The 23,460-nt window shown below is 44.2% G+C and overlaps 1 protein-coding gene across 3 annotated transcripts in view; it reads left to right on the forward strand.

The window, feature by feature from the left end:
- The first annotated feature begins 7,565 nt into the window (after positions 1-7,565).
- LOC144718790 (fibroblast growth factor receptor substrate 2-like) overlaps positions 7,566-23,460 on the forward strand; it is a 34,810-nt gene continuing 18,915 nt past the window's right edge. For 2 of the 3 annotated variants that reach the window (XM_078594330.1, XM_078594331.1), the window contains exon 1: positions 7,566-7,674. The gene's annotated coding sequence lies outside the window, so the exon portion shown is untranslated. Of the gene's footprint in view, positions 7,743-23,460 lie in introns of all 3 variants that reach the window. The other variant, XM_078594332.1, reaches the window with a different exon arrangement.

Raw genomic sequence — 23,460 nt, forward strand, 5'->3', positions numbered from 1 at the left:
GAGCCATTAGGTTGTGGCGGAGTTGACACTCGACTTCCAAGGACCACAAAAACTTCAAATCTAGAATTCCAAGGACCACTTTTTATTTTCTCGTTCGCTCTTCCCCTTGGTTGCCGACCTCAGGTTACCACTCCAGTGCCCGTCTCTTTAACCTCCTCGCCTCATCCTGGATACGCGTACCCCACCTAACACAAGTTCATCTTCCAGATTATATCTACAGCACTTTCCTGACACGTCCTAATTCAAAATTACAAATTGCCAACTTGCTTAACCGCCTTCAACCTGCACACGTGCCCAACCAATTAAACCAGTCCCCCTAATCACATCTAAACCTCTTTCTTGCCACAGGTTATATTCCGAACGTTCAACTTATCATCTCATCATACTCCACGGTCAGATTATTGGGTACAACCTAGTGTACGAGGAGAAAACCTCACGCATACGAGAGAATGGCATTCAAAAAGACAAAATATTTTTTGTACCGTTTTCCACCAGCCGGCTGGGGGGAAGTGATGGAGTCAGCATATCGAGTTTATTCTACAAAAAAACCCAAGTCTAAATGTCACTGCAGTAACCATTTGGCACATATAACGATAAAAAAATCTTTAGTATAACACGGCTATTTTATTTGTGAAATTTAAATTGACCCAAGACATCGGGACAAAGATGTTACATGCAATTCCAATTGATTAATTTTCAAATACCGACTATTTTAGTAACGTTACCAAGTAATCAACCTTTCGACTGCTTGAGGTAACCCTCCAGAGACGGGTCACACATGGCGTTGTTAACGTCGCCCATCGTTTTTAACTTCTGAAATTATTTCACATGCTTCTAGATTTGAAGCTTTCGTGACTGCAAGGATTCATATTCTTATGTTTTTTCGGTAATGTCACGTAGGTAAAACATTAAAATTAATGAAAGTAAAATAAAATAAAAATCACGACGTTTCGGAGGCAACACAAGTCTCCGTGTGTTGCCTCCGAAACGTCGTGATTTTTATTTGATTTTACTTTCATTAATTTTAATGTTTTACCTACGTGACTTTACCGAAAAAACCTAAGAATATTTCACATGCGTTTCAAATGTTCCTTTAAGTTTTCGTGTAAGCAAATGGCCCTCCATAGTTCAATGCTGTATGAGGAAGAGCCACTACCCGAAACGTCGCCTTTGTTATACTTGTACAATTAAGGCAGTGTTACTTTCGAACGCGTTGAGTTTTCTTGTATGGCCAACATTTTTAAGTCGCTTTAAAAACAAATGCGTGACAATTGCCCCACGACTGAGTGTATGGAAGCGCCAGATCGCCATCTGGTGGGGCTCATGGGGACATTGAAGGGCTCTCAGAAGATGGAGAACATAGATGGGATTTACATTGGGACCTCCTTTTTATCTGGCACCAAATATGATATCATTATCAGAGTTGTCTCTTTTTGTTTGCATTTTGACTGCTTGTGTTGTGGTTATTGCAAACATGATCCCTTGTATAAAGGTGTCAGTTTTGGTGCCAGATAAAAGGGTAAAAACCTATTACTACATCATAGATGGGACTTTAATTAACAAAAACTACATTATTTTACTCAGTAATTGTATGTTGTTCAGCTTCAGAAATCTGGGCTGTCGGGGTTTTTTTTCTGTTCTCCACCTGAGGACGGCTACTAGCGTTGTGGCCGAAACGTCGTGAGAATTATTTTATTGTGTTTTATTTTTATTATTTTATTATTTCCATTCTACGTGACTTTACCGAAAGAACCAAGAAGATGAACTTGCTGTTTGTTTGTCTTTTTTAAAAGTGTGGGAAATCGATTGGATCGATAAAATACTTCTTTGGAAAAATGTCTATTTAAGACCAGGACAAATATTTACACATTCCACCCTCGTCCTCGAATGCGTTTATAATTCAGTATGCTTTTTTTTATTCATACAATCTAAATATAGTAATTGATCTTATTATAAATCTAAGATAAAACTAAAATGAACGTAGTCGACTCAAAATCCCCTGTATTTGAATACGTTTTGGGTAAGTTATATAATCTGAACAGTTTCTGCCTCAGCCGATAGCCCTTCTCATCAGCTTCATTGGGGTTCATATTCTTGGTTCTTTCGGTAAAGTCACGTAGAAGGGAAATAATTAAATTAAATAAATATAAAACAATAAAAAATATCACGACGTTTCGACTGCAACACAAGCAATCATCATCAGGTGTGAAATCCACAGATTTCAAATTTTCTTTCTGTAGCTCATGTCGTTGAATTCACCACATGTCAAAATGCGTTTACATTTTTGTATTCCTGCAGAGGACCGGCAAAGCCAGACCCCACCTGGTTGGGAAAATACCCAGTGTACGAATTAAATGTTTTAGTTGTTCTATCGATGTTTACTTCTTCTCTAAACCATTGCTGTTGTACTTGACTCTCAGCCTGCATGCCAGTGAGGAAACCATGCCTCCCACAGCCAGTTATAGCTGGTAGCCTGCAGACTTTGCCAGGCAAGATGTGAACTACCTCGCCTGGTATGCAGGAGGTCGTGCCTTTCGATCGCGACCCTAACACATACCTGTCAACCCATACAATTTACCTGTATTCTTGTACAGGGAAATTTAGTTTTCAGGTCCGTACGGTGTACGGCCGTTTCAATACCGGCAAAAAAACACATTTTGTATATTTGTGTTTCTCCTTTGTGATGGGACGTTGAGATGTATACGATACCTCCGTGACTTTACCGAAATAACCAAGTTGTATGGATTCCTGCAGTCACGAACACTTCAAATCTAGACCAAGACCAATAAGGTCTGAATTGTTCTGGTGTAAGGTAGGGGGGCACTGACAAGGGGTTGACTGGTTTGTTGTATATTTGGAGTTTGTGTGTCTCTCATCTCTCCACGTGGTCGCGTAGAGTTTTCTCTGGGTCCTCGGTTTTTCCTCTCCACATCTAGAATCGAGATCACGCGTTTGCGTAATTTGCGCGCTATAAATTTCCACATGATGATAAGCCACTTCGTTGAGCTCCCAATTGTGGCCAGATGGCTTCTGAAAAAAGAGCAATAGCTCAGTGGGCTTTACCTGTTAAACAAAGTTAAATAGCTAAACAAATATATACGTTTCTAGATTGCAAGGATTCATACTCTTAGGTTTTTGCGGTAAAGTCACGTAGGGAAAAATAAATAATAAAAATTAATAATAAAAATAATAGAAATAATAATAGAAATTAGTATGAGTTATTTTATTTATATTATTATTTCTATTATTGTTAATATTTATTATTTATTTTTAACCTACGTGACTTTACCGAACCTAAAATATATATATATGTGCCATGCTATGTCAATGCTTTAGTTTTCCCCTCCTCATATGTCATTGGGACCCCCCCCCCCCAAGATATCCTCGTCTTCCACGTGCGAAATAAATCTTAAAATCAAGTGCCGGAGGCTTTGGGGAGTAGCTTGGAACAGCAACGGATTGTTGAATCCGTCTGTGCAGCGCTGTGAGTTCGGCTGCTTTAAAACGAGTGTTGGGTTTTTTTTTCCGGGTACATTAATCAGGTTTTCCTCCCACATGCAGCCAAACGCTTAATTAATGGAATTTAACCGAATGATCCCAAACAAGACCCTCCTTCAAGTGAGGCCTTTGTTGATGTGTACGCTACAATTCGACGTTATTCCAACAGTGAGTGCCGGTGGTGTTAGTTTAACGACGTGGGCTTTCGCGACCAAATATTATCCACGACAAAGGTTTGTTTCTTTGGAGAGGAGAGGGGGAGTTAAGGCAACCCTGACTAATTTTCTGTGTCAATTTGTGACCGCCAGAGGCCGCTGCTGATCGCCTCAGCGGTAACGAAAACGGATTTCGATTTTCCCGCGCTTTTTATCTGGCCAACGGTCATTTCCGGTCTCGCGCTCAACCCCTGGGGGTGGGGGGGGGGGTCAGAAATTGGATCAAGAGGGGGGCTTGGTCAGTGGGGAGGGTGGGGGGCCGGAAGTAGGACCGGGGGAATAGATAAATTGGTGGGGGGGGGGGGGACGAAGAGTAGGGGCCGGAAGTAAGATCGGGGGATTAGATAAATGGAGGGGGGGGGGATAAAGAGTAGGGGCCGGAAGTAGGACCGGGGAATAGATAAATGTAGGGGGGGGGGGGGGGGGATGAAGAGTAGGGGCCGGAAGTAGGACCGGGGAATAGATAAATGTAGGGGGGGGGATGAAGAGTAGGGGCCGGAAGTAGGATCGGGGGAATAGATAAATGTAGGGGGGGGGGATGAAGAGTAGGGGCCGGAAGTAGGACCGGGGAATAGATAAATGTAGGGGGGGGGATGAAGAGTAGGGGCCGGAAGTAGGATCGGGGGAATAGATAAATGGAGGGGGTCGGAAATTGGATCAAGAGGGGGGGCTTGGTCAGTGGGGAGGGTGGGGGCCGGAAGTAGTTCTGGGGTAATAGATAAATGGGGGAGGGGGGGGTGTCAAGAGTGGGGGCCGGAAGTGATTCCCTGAAGAGGGCAGTGTGGTCGAGAGCCAGAAGTGGGAGGATCCGGGAATGCGAATCGATTCATCGATTAGATATATCGATTAATCGATTCGTTATTATAAATCGTTAAGATCACGATTGCGCTCGTCGAGCGAGGTGAGTTCGAGTTATTCTAGATTCGTTGGTTTATGGCCACAACGAATTGTAAAGTGGAAATCGATGCCCTCTGTAAATTTAATTGCGGCCATCAATCGTGACAATTGATGGACTTGTTCAGGCCAAAATTTGTTATACTCGGTAGTGTGAGCAATGATGGACTGATTAATCATTAAACTTAATTTTAACAATATGCTTGCACTCCGGTATATATTTTAAGAGTCCGTCTTAAGGTATGATTTCCATATCAACTATAGATGCTATAGTTTTACACCGCTATGAATTATATATCATCAACGATACTGGTACATAGTCTAACTGCATTAAACGGATTCACAAAATTGCGTATTCAAAAGATACACAACACCACTATGGAGTGTAAAGATTCACAAGATGAGTTTAGAGTCGCAATTCCTAACATTTTCTCATCGAAACGTGGAGAGGGGAATTCATTCCGGCTCGTAAAATCTTCAATACACGTATCATGAACGCAATCGACGTAAATCGATGGATTCATATCAGAATATGTATTTATACTGGAGGAATCTGATGAGCTATAAAGCTCTTTTTCACAGATGTCCAGTCGGGGCGGGTAAGAACTTTACAACAACAAACAATACAAAAACATGATAGGAGTGCAAAGTGCAAGAAAGGTAAATAAATCACCCAAACACATAAAAATAAACCATCCGTATCCCACCAGACAAAGCCCACTGAGGTACACGACAAGAGGCAAACAAAAACTCAACAAAGTCTATAACAGGCGACGTTTCGCGCAAGGGCCACATTTCACTGCACGTGGCCAAGGGAGAAGAGCCCTCGGTGCTCTGAATAATGATCGCTGCATGATACGTCGCCTATTTCATGTTACTTTAAGGCAGTTTTATTGACGAATGTATTGGATGACTATAATTCTAGATTTGAAGCTTTCGTGACTGCAAGGATTCATACTCTTAGTTCTTTCGGTAAAGTCACGTAGGTAAAAAATGAAAAAAAATTATTTTAATTAAATTTTTTACCTACGTAGGTAAAAAATGAAATTTAAAAAATTTAATTTTAATTTCATTTTTTACCTACGTGACTTTACCGAAAGAACTAAGAGTATGGATGACTATATTTTGTTATTTGCGCTCGTGCACGACAGCCAACGCAGAATCGCCAGATAATTTGACAAGAGGCAAGGGAGGTGTTGGGGCTGGTTTCAGGGTGGTGGGGGGTGGAAGCTCCTCCGGGAAGATGCGAGGTGGTGGGGGTCGTGGCGAGACGCAGGTGGCCAGGGCTCGGGAGAGAGGAGACGGAGCTTTTAAACCAACTAGATAAGCAGACAATATCACATGCGTTTTGTTTAATCGGGTGAGAAGTCGAGAGACGGGGAGAGTCTCATTTCCAATAGTGTTCTGGGTCACTAAATTGACAAATGCCAAACTAAAATAAAGAAACGAAGCGAATAGATATACAGTAGATAGTATTGTACGTCTTGCATAACCCATCCACCCCTCGGCCTTGCAAGAGTGCATAATTTCAGTAGCATTGTTTCAAGACAAACAAACTTGCTTGAATTAGTGCTGATGAACGGCAAGCCAAGGATTCTCTATTTAAGATATCGGACCTTTTGTTTAAATTATCCACGACGCCAATTATTGTTTTGAAATAAAGAACTCGACACGTCCGTCAATAACACTGCCTTCAGAGGGTAAGGGCCATTCATCATAGCTTTTACATTGCCCGAATCGTCGCCTATGATATAGTTTCTCCTTTAAGGCCACTGTCGTTGACAACTTTGTTGAGTTTGCCCCTTTATATTGCTGGTGCACCACTGCCAACGCAGCAGCATCACCAAAGTGAGTAGCAAACTAGGTTTAAATTCCATCCGTGTAACGGCCCCAGATCTCTGGAATCACCCAGCGAACATGTTTGTGATTAAAACCTTACCATCCTTACTCGTTATCAGGCAAAGGCTGATGACGACCGCTTGTGTTGCGATCGAAACGTCGTGATTGGTTGTATTTTATTTCTAACTACGTGACTTTACCGAAAGAACCAAAGAGTATGGATTCCTGCAGTCACGAAAGCTTCAAATCAAGATTCTTACCATCCTTGTCCTACTTTAATTCGATTTTGGACCTGCTTAGCAGCCTTTAGGTTATCCTCATTGTATGTGATGTGTTCTATGAATCTTGTATATTTATGTTGTACCATGATGATGCACGACCTTGTAATTCGGACCTGACAATGTCTACAGTATTTGCTTATTGATAGTTTTTTTTTGCTGTAGCCAGGCTTCTGTGGGATAACCAATTCCCTATCCAAAATGAGCATTTATCGCCCAACGGGTTTCCATACCTGTCAACCCCTTATCAGTGCCTACCTTATTACAGACCAATTCGGACCTTATTCGTCACCCCGTGCTCTTATAAATCTCAACGTTCATCCAACAAAGTCCCATCACGATGGAGAAACAACCAAATATACATTTGTTTGCCTGTATTGAAACGACTGTACGCCGTATGGACCTGTAAACTAAATTTCCCTGTACAAGAATACGGGTGAACCGTATGGGTTGACAAGTATGGGTTTTACCCTGTGCCAGAATAAAAACTCCTAATAAACAATTGCAGAACAAATAGGTACGGTACGTATTCCTTGGGTCTTAATAATAACAAAATAATAATTATTTTTCTTCTATATACGTGTCTTTACCGAAAGACCCAAGGAATATTAATCCCTGCAGTCACGAAAGCTTTTGAGTCAAGATTTAGGTACGGTATGTTCATTTGAAATAATAGGTAGGGGTCCCACGTGGAGAGGGGGCGTGGTCTGCTGGCGGCGAGGGCGGGGCTAGAGCAGGAAGGGGCGGGGCTAGAGCAGGAAAGGGCGGGGACTAGAGCTGGTGAGCGGGGAGGGGCGGGGCGACGGGGGAGGAGTGGGGCGAAGGGGGGGCGTGGCGTGACCCGTGACCCCGACGTGGAGACCGCGCCATTGTTCGCGCGGGCGCCCCGAGAGAAGAAGCGCGGCGCTCGCGATGTCCGCCCCCGCGTCGCTCCGGCAGCCCTGACGCCTGTGAGTGTGCCGCTCTTCTCTCTGCTCCTCCTGGCCGCACCACGTCGTCCCCTCTCCTACACCCGACCGTTCGTTCCCCAACCACCTCCTCGTCGCTCTCGTCTCTCCGCTCGCCGTGCGCCGCTGCTGGCCGCGAGGGTTGTTTTCACGGCGGCGTCGGCGGCGGCTCCGTGCACCCCGGTGGTGGTGGTGGGGTGGGGGGTGGTGGTGGTGCGGGTGATGGCGGGAGGATGAGGATACCTTCACCTCTTCTTTCTTATGATCATCGTCATCTTTGTTGGTGTCGTCGTGTTGTTGTTGTTGTGAGTCGGGCATGGAGCGGGAGGAGGAGGTAGTCGTCTTTGTCCTCGCAGGTCTGTTGGTTGGGATTTGTCTCTCTAGTCCTGTGTGAGCAGCATGGGGGATGATGATGGGATTTGTTCAGAAGCGATGTGTGGTGGTGGTGGTGGTGATGGTGGGAAACATCATCTTCACAATGACCACAGTTGCCAACGGGACTGTCATCGGCATTATCATCACAAAGATCCGCAGCAGCACCATCATCATAATCACAGCTTTATCGCCGTCACTAAAATAGCCATCAGCACCATGAAGTCGCCGTCACTTCTTATCATGGTTGTACATTATGGTCATCAGCATCATGTCCACATCATTGTCATCACCATCGTCATTCCCATCAATGCCGTCACCAACATCGTAACCATCGTAATCGCAATAAATATAACTCGCATAACCATCACTAACACAACGATGATCATTTTAACGGCCAACATTGTCACCACCATCATCATCATCGCCGTCTCAATGTGGTGAGAATGCTCCTCTGCTCCTTGTTGGCTTGGCCAGGCAGCGCCCAATACAGCCGTGAGGCCTATGTCACGATTGTACTATGGAGCATCACGTAGTCCCCAACATCATAACAGTCATCATCTTGATCAGCATCATGAACATCCTCATCAGCGTCCTCGCTCACCTTCGCCGTCATCACTTTAATAATCATTATATGATCGCAATGCCCACTGCAACCGAGATTGCCTTCTCTCGATCGGCTTTAGCGTCACACTCCACGGGAGGTGGATTACTTGGTTCATTGTTGATGAGGGTCGTGTATTTGTACGTTTAGCGCCAAGCGTAAGTATTTTAGAACTTTGGGCTTGACCCCCTGCCCTATGAGTGAAATCAACCAACGTGAGAGTTGATCGATTGTTGTGTTTTTTGTGAGGAGTAATTTGAAATTTGTTTTTCAGATTGTTCAAGTGATAAGTGTAAAGTCCAAAATTTTGGCTCAACGTTATTCCAAATTTCGGCTCCATAGCTCTTTTAGAAAATTATTTATTTACATTCGTCCCTCAGTTACGATCGCGTCCATACAGTACATACCATTGCATCTCGTCTGCCTAATGTGCATGTACACCATTTCAGAACTACGAACTGTAGCAGTAACATGCATTTCTAAGTTGATGAAATGAATAAGCATATACTTCTATTCAATGAAACTGTTTCGGCACAATTTTAACTATACTTTAAATTTGGCTAACAGTCTCCTTAACTTCAGGATTAAACCGTTGTAAACTGGTTTTGCATCAACAGTTTACAGAGTTCGACTCTTACTAAACCGGTTTACTTCACGTAAGATGGACTCGTGGATTAGTATGCGCACAGAGGAGGAGAAACTGGGAAAGTGAGAGGCAGTAAGAATTGAGCCGGGGGCTACGAAGAAGAGACGAGGCCACGGTTTCTCTTTATTGTTCACCACCGCCTTCATTAATTCAACGAGGAGGATGAAGCGGCAGTCTCGGCTCGTTTTTGTTTTGTCTTTTGTCACGGGTGGGTTTAGGGTGAAGCTTTGGTTTAGCGTGTGGCCCCGCAGCTGGTCCCCAGCCCCGACGCCGACTTGGTGTGGCCGCTTGGCCCGTGAACAACCCAAGACTGAAGGAGTGCACAAAAAGAGAAAAATGGGCCCTGACAAACGCCGAACTTGAGTTTTTTGGCCACGGTGAGGGTTCGTTTTAGGAGATTGTTGTCTAGTTTGTTTGGTTATTATTTGGTTCTTTCGGTTAAGTCACGTCTAAAGATAAAATATTAAATTAAATAATAGAATACGACGTTTCGATTGCAACACAAGCAATCATCATCAGGTATAATGAAATAGCGACATAAAATCTAACCAGAAAACTATAGACAGACATATTAGCAGACAGATATCACCAAGATACATAGAGAGAGCAACACAGGTAACAGAGAGAGGTGATCGTCTCTGTGGGGTGGCCTTAAATAGACAGAGGAGGGCGGACGCAGAGAGAGGGACGGGGGTTAGAGAAAAAATTAGCATATCAATGAGTGGACAACAAAACGATATGCTAATTTTTTCTCTAACCCCCCTCCCTCTCTCTGCGTCCGCCCTCCTCTGTCTATTTAAGGCCACCCCACAGAGACGATCACCTCTCTCTGTTACCTGTGTTGCTCTCTCTATGTATCTTGGTGATATGTCTGCTAATATGTCTGTCTATAGTTTTCTGGTTAGATTTTATGTCGCTATTTCATTATACCTGATGATGATTGCTTGTGTTGCAATCGAAACGTATTCTATTATTTAATTTAATTTATTATTTTATCTTTAGACGTGACTTAACCGAAAGAACCAAATAATAATTCCTGCAGTCACGAAAGTTCTAAAATTAAGATTAGTTTGTTTGGGTTTGGACTTATACTAACGGCTTGTTAGTTATGGTCATTGTAAGGGCTATTACAAATAGCTGGGCGGCTAGGTGATTCGGGTTAGGACTTGGACTAATGATTGTCTTGGCTAGTTTGTTAGAGTTAGGGCCAGTGTGAGGTCTAGGACAATTATCTATACGGGTGGTTGAATATGATTAGGGGTTGTACAAATGGTTGTTTGGTTGGTTCTTTAAGGCCAGTGCAAGGGTCGCAAATAGTGGCTGGTTGATGAGAAGTAAAAGTGATTGTGGCTGGTTGGTTAGAGGCAGGTCTAGAATTTGTTTGGCTCGTGTGCTCTGTCCACTAAACTGCCTTCTCTGCTCCCCAGTGCAACGTTCACCTTCTTCGGTTGTTGGCTGCTCCTTGTTTCTCGTGGTTTACAGTGCCTTCATGAATGAATACGAATCCAACTCATGCCCTCTGAATTTTGCACAGCTTATGCAAAACATCTGATTGCGCCCGTTCTTTGGTGGTACGAACTTGGCGCGCGTTCACCAGCGGACTAATATTGACGCTGCTTTGTAGAAACATGCGGTTTCGCTGTAAGCGTTCAAATCGGTTCTCACAGTATAATGCGTCGCATAATGTAGACAAGAAAGGTCGTTGTACAGTGATACCGACGGGGAGGTATTTTAAACACTTTTTTTTCTCACCGCAATGTTTTGGCAAGGGAGCTGTGAAAACGCCTGGGATAACCAGTGGCATGATTAAGTTGTCAAAATTTATTTTTGAAAAAGCAAAACTATGCAAGCATTGGAATCTTCAGACATCACGAAAGTCAGTATCTCCATGCTCAATTGCAAGATGGGGCAGTGCTCATTTGCAATCATGGCCCTGAGCGATTTATGAAAATTCCACATTTCCATGGCTGAGATCGGCCTTACGTTAGGATTAGCCTATGACCAACTCAACTTCAATAATCCCCATGTGGTCATGCCAGAAGCAAAACATAATTTTTCCTCGTTGTTTCTTGAATAGGTGGCCCTGGGCTTTCCAATTGCTTAAGGTGTGGATTTGGAAGCTAGACAGAATATGGCAGTATCGAGTCCCTCGTATGAATGTTTTTTTTTCTCTGAGTATTGCTTCCTCCCACATGCGAAACAAATTGTTAATGGTCTACGTTCAGTTTAAAAACTCACCAATGCAGGACCCGCCTGAAAATGTCTTGAGACTCGGCGAGGCATTTCTGGGTAGATGGCCATCCGCACTGTTCCCCCAAAGTGGTGGTTGTTTTTTTTTTATCAACCTCTGAAGGATGATGGACTAAGTTGGCTCACAACCAAAATAAAAACTCTGCATTCTGAATGCGAATTGAGTGCTTTGACCGCAGTACCACTCCGTCGGATCTACATGCAAATGAGTTTAACTAAAACATTCTTCATTATAGCACTTATAACCTCATAACATTAGACTCACTGGTCAAATCCAGTGTTCAGGGAGTCACAAACAGTTCGTAGAATGTTTGTGCAAATGTACGTACTGCACACTCGGTGCCTTGGGACAGCAGGAGGATGCCACGTGAATTTCACCTCTGTGCGAGAGTGGCCGTCGCCTGTTCTGTGAATATTGTTCCCTGAGCATCACTATTGCGTGATGTGCATTTATTTGTCGTGGAGAGCTCCTCGCCAGAGTCTCTCTCACTGTTTGCCAGTGCAGTGGGAGTGACTGGATCTCTTGATAGTGCTTTTACATGCTGGGTATCCATTAAGAAGTAGGATAAATAACTGCTTATTTGAATCCAAATTGCCTGTTTTTATTTTCATAAGTTGAGGAAATGTTACTGTTTTTCAAAGCACAGTTGGCGGTGTGTGCCGTGATTTGTGCGGTGTTTTTACAGTAACCTCCCGGTTATAGCTGTAATTGGATGGAATCCATCCCGTGTAGCTCATATTGACTTAAGACCTATTTACTATGTCCAGAATGCATTTATTCGCTTCCACACCTCCGATTAGCGCAGTTGGCTATGTACGGTGTGAAAGAGGTTCAACATACAACACAAAGCAAGATATATTTTTGTTATGAAGTATAAATACTCATCCAGTTATATCTATTCTCAAAGTAACTCTTATTCAAATCAACTACACTTATTCGAAGAAATACGTGAATTGGAAACCCAGTAGCGGTGGCGCTTCCACCTCTGGCAACAGTGCTATGGAATTTCAGCAGATCACAGAGAAAATACAATTCGCTTTGACCCAGAGGGATTTTTTGGCCACAGCGAGTTCCTCATTGCTGGGCCCTCAAGCTGAGGATAAAACTCCTCTTGGCTGAACGGGTGAAGGCGTGCCACTGCCAGTATTTAAAATTGCACTGCTCTGAGCACCTGTGATGCACATTTTTCAGTATTCTTGTAACTTCATTGATTACAATTGGTTAATGTGCTCATGCGTTACGTGCATCGAATTGTATGCGTAAGAACGGTAGGTGTATGAGTTGTTTATGTCGTGCATGCTTTGGCTTACAAGATGTGCGAATCTGTGCACCAAATGGGTATCCATTGCAGAGATGGAATGAGAAATGATTAACTCATCTCCAGGCGCTTACTGGGTTGTTGTATTGTACAACTGTCAGATATGGCGACAACTTCATCCAGCAGTGGACTAATCATGACCGATAATTATATATTGTACATATTTGGTTCATGTAAACCCTGCAGCCACCAGAGGTGGGTGCTACGTCAACCACGGTTGTAAATTAATAAATAATTGGCTTCATTTGTGGCAATGCATCCTCTTACAAAGGGGCCCAACTTGTTATATGCCTATTGCAGCTCACGATCTTGCTTATAATAGAACATCCGGATGGCACTTAAGCCATCAATGGGATGTGTAAATAAATACTTAAATTTTTATGATGTGGAGAAACAAATACAGACAGGAGCCATAGTCAACATTTATTTTTTTACTAAGTGATATACGCCACCCAGTGCTCATTTGAATTTAAGAAAAAACATGTTTTTGTATATTGAACATGTCTCGTGCGTGAAAAGATTCAGAACCGCGTTATGTTTGAAGGATTGAAAAAGAATGATTCTAACACATGCCATTCGATGCACGCTCGCATTGTGGGCGTACGTATTGATAGCGATCAATGTGTCGTGCCCACCCCTAGCATTTACCAATCCGGATTAATCCCTGCTGTGTTCATTTTGTATTTGTAACGGTGAGCTGAAATGGCTTTGTGCATTTTTAACTACATTCACGTTGGTTCATTATATTTGCTGTATTTTCATGAAATATTGGTTGCGGTAAACAATTCTCAGGCCATCTTGTGCTGTTGCTGGAAAGTGGTGTGTGTGTGTGTGCATGGGTATGAGTGGGGAGCGGTGGTGTAGCGGTTAGCGCGCTGCTCTACTAACCCGGCCTACCCGAGTTAGATTCCCGCTCACGGCCAACACAGTGACGATTATCTGAACTGGTCCCGGGCCTCCCCTAGGTCGACTCAGCTTCAAATTAGTACTTGGTGTGGTGTGAACATCGCCTCTGGGGAGACAAAGGCGGTTGGGCGTGGTTCTGGCCACTCACCCCCTCGTGTGCCGTGCTGGCCTTAAGTGCTCGCCAACAGCACTTGCCCCAACAGTCTGTTAAGGTTATACGGGGGTCTTTGCATGCGTGTCACCACTTCTCTGATACTTTACCAGTGCCCCATCCAGGGGGCATCACGGGGGGTGGGGGTTGATGCGTGTTGTTGCGTGTGGCGAGAACACTGCAAATATATACATTTCAATGAAGGAATTACAATTGAAATGCATCCACATTGCACATTTGAGGGCAGGCCACAACATGGCACAGCAGTGCATCTGTTTTTCAACAGAGCCGTTGTTATTGCCACCCGTTGCGTTGTTCGCTCCTGTAACTGATTAATGTTCCCTTTAAATATACTTGGGTGTCTTGATTTTGGTTTTAGTTGGTTGTCTGTCGCCTACAAATGCACCCAGTTGCACGATGGTCTGCTAATGTAAAGGTTTTTTTGTCAATAAAAGTCTACTTAGGGGAGGAGGTTTTGCACATACAAGTACAGTACATTAGTTTACTGCAGATCCTTGGCTGGATTATCAACATAACAAATGTACATTTTCGTCAGATTTTTGGTGAAAGTGTGCCGATGTCTCTCTGACCAAGTGGGGCACGTCCGTAGTGTTTTGGCTGATACGGTGGTATATTAATGTGATTAATAGTGTTAAAGTGTTTTCGATATCTAAACATTAATTGTTAAAACGTGCCTTTAGAAAGCGGTCAACTTAACGTAACAATGCAGGACCTGCCTGTAAAAGAGATTTTAGACTGAGAGGCTTCTCGGATAAATAACAGACATCGTCATTTTCCACCTAATGGTCCGGTCCGTTTTCGTTACCACTTAAATGTCATTGCCATGGTTGATTAGGACAGTCATTTAACGTGCATCTCAAGTCCTTTGTTATGCCAAGTGCCTGCTTTTGTTAGCATGCTGTTTGTGTAGTTTTTATGACTTCAAGTGATAGAATGGCTGTAAACTATCCCACCCCTCTGTTTCACTTATTCGCTGCATTGCGGGTCGTAAAGCGTCTCTCTGTATTGTCCCTGGTGAGCACTGAATTAGCATCACCTGTGTGAACTCACACCTGGTTACTAATTATGGGTAAGCGTTCTGTAAATAGGCAAGGGCTGTTAGGTTTTTATTGCGGTAGCGTCTTAAAATAGCTGTGGGATCACGAGTGTGTGCGTTGTAAGAAGGAGCAGGTGCTCCCGGGCATGTTGTGTTTTAGATAAAGTTGGTTTAACAAAGTACAAATCAATACATGATGTGTGGCCCAAATGCCCCTTTTTACTGCCTGAATGCCATATGTGTTATCTGGGCCCCACCACTCATCCCTGGCTGAAGTGAGGGGGGTGTTGGATGAAGGGGTATGTGAAAAGGGGGGCTTGTCTGCAGGGGTGCATGTGTGGGTGGAGATGCGTGCATCATGGGGGTGCATGCATAATCATTGGCCCATAATATATTCACTGCTGGATGAGGGCATCACGGTGTTGGATATCTTGGGGGGGGGGGGGGTGTTTTGTCCTTTGGCTTGCTACTCTATAAATTTCGATCACCAGCCATCATCTTGTCCTGCCGAAACCCACTACTTTGCTCAATGTTTCCAATTAATTTCATTTCATGGTAGGTCATATGTACTGCTTGAAAACTTACTTAATGCAATCCGTAAGTTGCTTTTAATTTTCAAATAAAATTTCCCTGAAGCTCTCTAACCTGCTCTCGTTTGCCCCAATAAAATGAACTCGACTTTGCCTTCAGTATTTGCCCGAGGTATACATACACACTCGTGTATTTTTCAGTTGTCCCACAAATATTTTCATTGGTTGAGCTAACTTATTGTACTTGACTTTTGTTTTGCTCATTTATTTTGGACCCAGCTTTTTAGCCATCTTTGTCCTTCAATAATCTCCTGTAGTTCATTTCCGTTGGTTGTTGTAATGAATTGTAAGCAAATCTTATACTGGCTAATGTTTTCGTTTGGTTATACCTTTATTTCTTTAATTATATTCTCAACGTCGATGTCCCATGTTGGTTCATTACCATATCGATTTGTTTGAATGAATGCGTTAATATCCACTGCATCAAAAGCCTTTTCATAGTCCACAGAAAGCAGGCATAATCGTATTTGATATACATAAATGCATTAATGCATGCATAAATAAGTGTGTAATTGAAGGGATGCTCTCCTCGAGGGGTTTGTGAAGGGTTTATTCAATAAATAGTCGAAGAGAGTAGGGGCGTGTGTGAGATGGTTGACTAATGAGTGGGTGCATACATGTATATTCTGATACCTGAGGGGTGTCTGAAGGGGGTTCGTGTATTAACCGTTGAATAAAGTATAGTGTATTGAGAGGTGCATGAATGAATGGGTACATGTATAGGCTGTTGCATGAGGGCTGTGTGAAGGGGTTCATCAATAGTCAAATTAATAGTGTGGTGTGTGTGTAAGAAGAGTGCTGAATGAATGGGCATGCACATATAGGTTGTTGCATAAAGGGTGCTTGCTTTAATGAAGTGGGGTGTGTGTAGGGACCCCTGTATGAATGAGTGTGTTCATCAGGGAGTGCGAGTGAACCGGTCCCTGTATGAAAGGCGGTGTGTTTGAAGGGAAGCCTGTATTAACTTATGTGTTCATAAAGGGGGTGGTGCGGCAATGAAACGATGCACGCACAAACTGGTGGGTGTTTGGTGGGGTGTATGTGTGAGTGATATTATTTGTGCATGGTGGGTTGTATGGGTCACGGTGTGTCCCTAGTGATAGTATGTGTGTGATGAGCGATGCGTGTCAGTGCAGGGGCGTGTGTGTGTGATGGTGCACACAAGTAATGGTGTTGGCGAGTGATGGTGCGTGCGGTTATCCGAGTAGTTGCGTTTCGCGGGTCCATACCAGAGTAAGCCATTGGCACTCTCTCCACATTCCCGGAGCCTGGACGTGAGAGGCAGACCAACCGGCATGATTTATCTTCCGTCTGAGAGCTTGTCTCAATTTTGATAAATGTCTGCTTGCAAAGATAGCTCCCCTTTGATAAGGCTCCCCGGTGTTTGTGCGCCTTCACATTGTTGTTGTTGTTGCTGCTGCTGCGGCGTTTTCTGAAAGGGCAACGCATGCCATAGATGGCTAAAATATCTGAGGCCACGTCCCTAAGAGAACGGCTTACTTGCAAATGTATAAACACAACAGTGTGGCCGTTGTGTGCCTCTGGGGTTGCATCCATTGTATCGGGCAATATTGATGTCGTTTTAAAGTGCACAATTCAGAGACCACTCTTATGCGCAAAGCTTCTTGCGTGTGCTGGGGTAGCATCATGCACGCACGTGAGGTCGGCCCATCACCATTTGCATTTGCCTGACGCGTACAGCATTGCACTGCCGCTCGCAACCCACGTTCATTAAATTGTTATTTAAAAAAACTATGTCTCACTGGCGCGAGGGTAAACAGTTTGAGATGTTTAGGTAGTAAACATGCCATGATGTATCGTTTTGTCGATTAAAACAAATTCTCTCGCTCTACATGCGTTAAAATGTGCGTGTGAGAAACTAATATTGTTTATGCAAACCACATTCCAATGTTGAATAATCTAGTGGAGTGAACAATATTGTACATATGACACTTAAGACACGAGAAATAATACAAATGAGACAGCACTACCTTGGTATTGCCTGGTAATTCTGACATTGTGTAACACCCTGGGATTAAGTATCCACACTCCACCCCTAGTGATTTGATTGTCAAATCACGGATATGATATTGCACAACATGGGAAATATTTACGAAATTACTTTTGTTTAAAGTTTCTCTGTACAGTGCCTTCATGGTGTCTCAATGTATTTAGGAATATATTGACATTCTATTGCAATACATTCTGTTGCGTTGCTTGTATTGTAACATGTCAGTATTGCGTGTTCTACTCAGAACTGGTACTGTAACAGTTACATGAGTAATTTGATTAATTGTGAGTTTGCAAAAAATGTATGAGTAGTTGTAATCATCAAATAATTGCTAAAGTTTAGTGAACATTTTGTGCGGTGTGGGCTTGGTAAAACACGTCTAAGAGACACCGAGTTGACACTGCTGAGGTTTTGGGTTTGAATCCCAAGTTAGCTGATGCCCGTGATTAAACTGGTTTTTCAAGTGTAGCGCATTGATGGTTTTAGCCAATTCACCAATGAGCCTACATAAACGATCACAGTTGACTTGGTTTGTCACTTAATTTGGCTTATTCCAGTTCTGTGAATTAAAACTCTGTTTGTCGGATGGGCAACAAACGAATACTCTTTGGAGGGCTTATGAAAGTGTCCATACGACCGATAATAGACTTAATGAAGTCTTACAGGGTCATTTTATAAACACAAGGTGATGTCCCACTGTTTGCTGTGAGCGTGCCAAGTGCGAATGTCTTCTATCAAGACATCACGGCGATGATAGCGCAATTGGAATATAATTGGGAGTAACCAAAAAAACAACCGAGAGACAAATTTCGATTTAAAGCTTTCGTGACTGCAGGGATTCATCTTCTTGGTTCTTTCGGTAAAGTCACGTAGAAGGAAAATAATAAAATAATAAAAATAAAACATAAAATAATTCTCACGACGTTTCGGCCACAACGCAAGCAGCCGTCTTCAGGTGGAGAACAGGTCTGTCAAGTAGACAGAGTCTATCTACCGCTGCCAAGACGAACAATAGACGAGCGGTGGTAAACTGGAGTTGCCGTGGCCGTACAGTGGAATATCCCCACTCGGCGGGGCCTAATTAGGCGGGACACGCACAGCATGGGTGCCTAACCAACGCCGACAGTGTGGCCTTTTCATGGCCGTGCTGTGTGCGGCGGTGTGGAGCTGGCGAAGGGGGATGGGTGTGTGGATGCGGGGCGGCGTGCATCTATTGAGGCAGGGCCGTCCCGCAATCTTAGGTGGGCCTTCTGCGGTTTGTTGGGTTTTTGTGTGCGCCTTAATCTCTCACTTGAAAAAGGATTTTTTTGTTTCTTAAAACAATTATGAAATGTTTCTGCTGAATTTATGGTGGCCTTCTACACTCGAGACTAAATATTTTCAGTCCTTAGTTGGCGTAGATGATTGATGCTCTTTCAGAGGTTTTTTTGTGACAAAGTATAATGGCATTAAAGGCAGACCCGCGGAGAGGGACACTTTGTCGGCTGGCGTGCGTATTTTCAAATGGCCAAATGCCACTGACTAATCCTGCATTAATGCGATGACATGTTGAGAAGCCGGTTAAAACAGAGAGCCTGAGACGCACCCATTGGCTGGAACGCTCAGGAATGTGTCGATCTTGGGGAAAAAAGTTTGGAAAATTAATTTGGGGGTGAAATTTGGCCGGTGCAAGGGCTTCAGCAAACCCGGGCACCAGGCCCAACGACTGAGCAAGCGAAAGCGCCGTGGCACGCTGGAAAATGTGCCACGTCGAGACTGTTCTGCCCTCGTGTGGGCAAGGAGGAGGAGCCGTCGAGGGCACCCATTGCTCCCCACCGCTGCCGCCGCCACTGCTAGCCCCCTCTGCATAGCCTCTCTGACCGACGGCTTGCTGTTGCGTTTGGGCAGAGAGAAACTGCCGAGGGGCTGTGTCTTTCAGCACAGTTGAGTTTTTTGGAATCCTCTGGCTCCTCCTCCCACTGCTTCTGCTGTTGCTTTCCTCACCCCTTCCACCCACCACCTCACCTACCCCCACCACCACTACAGCCTGCACGGCTCCCGAAATTCAGCAGCACGCGCGAGGGCCCGGCAGGGTGAGAGGTTGTGGAGAATGTCAGTCACTGATTTGAGCTTTGCCAGGTCCTAGCCTGCGGCCAGTGCTACCTGCACTGCACAGACTCTCCACTTAACTTGCAACGTGGCTGTGCTGTTCCTTAACGTAAGGCAAGCACATGCTTTGTGCCGTCTCGCTTTCTCTTTCTTGTTTATTATTTTATTTTCTCCGACACCGCAATGAAAAGCATAGGACGTTTACAAATGGGAGTAAGAAGAATGTAATTTGTTTACGCAGAAAAAACCTCACTGTTTCGTTTTTTCCCTGTAGAGTTCTACTGCATTGGGATGTTTGTCCATTTCTATTTTAAGAAGTCTTGCCTGTGGGAAGAAACTGGGATACCTGGGAAAACCCACCCTGCGTACAACATTCAAAGGTCCCCGCAGATGACTTAATGAACCCACTTGCTGTTGTATCCTATCCTGGCCACCTCGCAGCCCAACAGGTATTGGACTTTGACAAATCTGCATGATCCATCCAGTGCTGGATCACAAGCCTGCACTACCACAAACGTTACTATTGTAGAGACGTTATTGCAATCTGTTGCATTTCACTTAGACGTTGTTGTTTTGTTTGTCTGACTCGGTGGGCTTTGTAATTACAAGGCTTAGTGTTTTAAACACGGCATCAAAGCACTGCTAATAATGGCTAGTTATTGCCAGAAACATGATCGACTGTACTGATAACGGTTAAAATATAATTGTTGTATATCAAGTGCTCACAAAACAAGGGGAAACAAATTGGTGGTTAAGAATGTGATGTCACGCAACATTCATGGTAACACTGCTCCTTCGGTATTTAAAGCATAGTTACAATCAATATATGAAAGGGGATTAAAAATCCGTGGTCTGATAGTAATGAATGTTAAGTTGAGTACATTTTTCTATGAAGGTTTACCTTAACAGCAATATATCGGTCTAGAAAAATCAGATCTAGAGACATCCGGAGAAAACCCATGCTCATCAGACCTTGTTCCCAGTGTCTTCCACATGCCTTCACAGCTAAAGATTTAGCCACCGGGGAAAGTTATTTTCGAGTGACTATGAAGCAATGTGTACTGTCAAGTAGTGCTTTGAGGCCCTAGAAAAATTGTTCTTCCCTGCGGGGATTACATCCTTGTGACGTTGGTGATGTGCTGAAAATATTGCACTTAAAGAGGACCATGTAATGAAATAACGCCACTTCATCAAGCCATATTATCGACCTATATCAAGATGAAGATTTTTGTTCACCCATTATGGATCAAAAAAGTTAAGAAGCATTGGCTTCTCAGCCATTGTGTTTGAGAGCCACAGGTCTATGCAAGTCGCCTATGTCTGCTAATCTTTATTCAGGATAACTCAACTTGAGTGGCAAGGAGCAAATCTCCAAGTGCCAAACTGAGACATTTTAGTGAGTCGTAAGCTTGGAAAGAGAAACATGCAATGCTGGCCTCATTTTATTTTCTCTCATGTCTCTGTGCAATGCGTAAGCATTTAAGTTGTTATTTTTACTGCTCTGTTATACAGATGTGGCTGGCCGGATAGTACTTTGGTTAGATCATGCTAATCACAAACGGTTCATCACACCAGGCCTAAGAATGACTTTCACTTGGTGCTGTCCACAGTGAATTGTACGCGGAAAGATTTTCCCCCGTTATGGCAATCCTGACTTACACCACCAGTTGAGATGAGCGTCAGGTCTATCCATCGCTTCAGTATGGAGACTGGCTATAAAAAAAACCGCAGTACTGTAACGTTGGGTGCCGTGTGCATCAGCGGGGTACGGGTGACGTAAGAGTTTTTGTTCGAGCATTTAACGCGCCTGCTGCCCAGGAAGGTTGGTATTAACTCTTCGGCTGTGCCTTAGCGGAGGGCACGAATGGTCGAGAAATTGAGTCTCGCATGGGACTAAAGCGGGGCTCGCTTTTCAACCCATGCCGGGCCCTCTCGTCCGCGTAGTGGATTCCGCGAGGGAGTTACCCCACCCTCGCATGCCCGCCCCTCCCTGCAGCCCAGGGATTTACATGACCCCGCCACCGCTTGCAGTGGAAAAAAAGCACACTAGCGCGCACGCACACACACGCACTCACTTAATAAAATAAATTTACCAGAGGCTATGAAAGGATGCAATGTGTGGTGGTGGTGGAGGGAGGGTGGTGAGTGGGCGGATGGGCGGGTGGGCTGGCGGTTAGAGTGGGTGGCAGAAAAACGAAGTTGTAAATGCAGAGTTGGCTGCCTCCTGCCCTTGTGAGCGCTAACTGTGAAACCCGCCTGTGTTGCGCATCGTGTGTGCGGGTGCCCGTGTGTGCCTTGCAATCAACACCAGCCGCTTTCTCCCGCGGCCCGCAACGCGAGCTTACCATACTCCCTATCGCTTTACCTCTACCCTCACCCTGCCCAGTGCTACACACAATATGACGCGCACCCACAAACAACCACTTGCCTGCTAACGCACAGCCACAAAGCCCTAATACAGGCCTTTCTCAAGGCCTAACACAGGTTGATTAAGCCCCTAATGGCTGGGTGCGTTGCCAGCTGAACTACTCGCTCACAAGGGTGACAATTACTGGGGGGGGGGGCTCCTGCCTGGACGCCCGGGAGGCTGCCAGCCCCACGGCCGGCGGTGCACAAAGGGCCTCAGTCAACCGGCCAGCGCGTGGAACACTTGCGTTCTTTCATTTAACAGTTTTTTTGCAATCAAGTGTTGAATTTATATATTTTTAAGCCAGTGCCAGCAATGCGACGCTGCCTGTTCGGCTTTGGCTGAGAGATCTCGGGCGGCATGCGCTGTTCTCTGGCTACCTTGTAGCCACTCACCCCCCCTGCCCCCTACCCGATGTCGTTATTCGTGATGCAGGGTTGGGGGAGTTGTACAGAGACCCTGCTGGGAGAGCAGCCACACCACAACCGTGTGTTTATGCTCTTTATAACTGCTATAATAACAGCAATAGTTATTTGGCCAGGAAAACCATCCTGGATACAGGAGGCCACCATCTTTCCATAGGATTAACAATGTTATTGGCTTCCCATAAAGTGCGTACTTATGAACCTGGAGTGATGTCCGGCTGAGTGTATCATCCGACTAAGACTTTTACTCAAAGTTACGATTTTGAGATGGGTGATCTAACTGCAGCGCCACCCAGTCACGTTTGCAGTTATGAATGTGTAGCCATTACCTACTTTTATCCAGATAGAGCCTTGCTGAGTCTCAACACGTATTTTTTCAGGAGGATCCTTGCATTGGGATGTTTGATCAGTTACTTTTATTTGATTGTTTTGCATCGTAGAGGAACTGTATGTCGTGCTTGGGAGAAAATCCATTCTACATGAAAGGGGATTACATCTCAAGCTCCAGGCAATACGGGTCTTGAACCCACTTGCTGTACTGCCACCTGGCCACCTGCCAGCACAGTAAATAGCTAGTTACATAAAGATCCATGAACTAAAATATATTTGTACGTTAATGATACGTCGTATAGGGTAACAGTCTGTTGTTTTCAACTATTATTTTGCTTCCATTGTAGATTCTAAATGCTTAGATGGCAAGCACTTTATATGTACAGTTAAACCCCGGCTTGCCGAGCTTCGAATAGTCGGATTTCACATTTAGCTGCACCAATGTCGGCTAATAATAATACAAATCTTCAACATTTTAAATGCAAGAACATATAGTAAATGACATAACTTGCTATATCTTTTAGAATATGTTATATACAATGTATAATCTAATGCACGATAACTTGTTACACTTTGTGTTGTTTAAACTGTAATTACGTATTAATTGTACCTGCTGCAATGCATTAGTGGTGA

This window comes from Lampetra planeri, chromosome 5 (assembly GCF_965212315.1).
Source record: "Lampetra planeri chromosome 5, kcLamPlan1.2.h2, whole genome shotgun sequence".
NCBI classification, from domain to species: domain Eukaryota; kingdom Metazoa; phylum Chordata; class Hyperoartia; order Petromyzontiformes; family Petromyzontidae; genus Lampetra; species Lampetra planeri.